We start from the raw sequence: 764 nt of genomic DNA, 5'->3' as shown, positions 1-764 counted from the left end.
TGAACATTTTGAAACTTGCTCCTGGTAGTCATGTGGGATGTTTCTGCATTTGGACAGGAAATGCTTTCTGCAAGTTAGATGAGCTGTGTGACACTTGACATAAAGCAGCCTCCCTCAAGAGTCACCACAACCTCCCCCATGCACAAGATGCTCAATATAGACCTTAGCAGGATCTTGAAAAGCCAGAAATCTAAAGAGCCCTCCAAACACCATGCAATAAGATTCATCACAGAGTCCTAAAGAAGAAGCCACTGAAAAACCTGACAATCATGTTGAAGCTAACCCCATATGCAAAAATCATGCCAAGAACCACAAAATTTGGATGAATAGGACAGCAGCAGCACTAGAAGCCAAATCAGATAAGAGGAGGGTTCGAGGCAAGAAGCCTGTAGTGGGAAACACAGGAAAGAAGGCTGTTGGCATTAAGGAGGGGAAGAAGACAGGTGGGTATAAAAGCTGCAAGGACCGAGAAACCAGAAGCTAAAAAGAAGCCCACAGGAAAGAAACCCACCATAGAGGAAAAGAAGGCTGCTGCATAAACTTCAATTTGTTTATCATGTAAAGGTCAAATCATTTTGGACAGCTGATTTTGAATAAAGACCTGATCAAAGAGGCAGTAAGAAAAAATATAATAACTTTAATGAAAAAGAATCTGAAAGAGAATATATATATGTATATATATGTATATGTGTATAACTGAATCACTTTGCTGTACACTTGAAACTAACACTACATTGTAAATTAACTCTACTTCAGTTTTTAAA

At 39.0% G+C, this 764-nt stretch overlaps 1 pseudogene; it reads left to right on the top strand.

Moving 5' to 3' along the window:
* Positions 1-8: 8 nt before the first annotated feature.
* On the top strand, positions 9-539 carry LOC104995206 (annotated as a pseudogene).
* The last annotated feature ends 225 nt before the right edge of the window (positions 540-764 follow it).

The sequence above is a fragment of the Bison bison genome, unplaced genomic scaffold (genome assembly GCF_000754665.1).
Source record: "Bison bison bison isolate TAMUID 2011002044 unplaced genomic scaffold, Bison_UMD1.0 scf7180017850660, whole genome shotgun sequence".
Lineage (NCBI taxonomy): Eukaryota > Metazoa > Chordata > Mammalia > Artiodactyla > Bovidae > Bison > Bison bison.
This window is presented reverse-complemented; position numbering and strand designations above follow the sequence as displayed.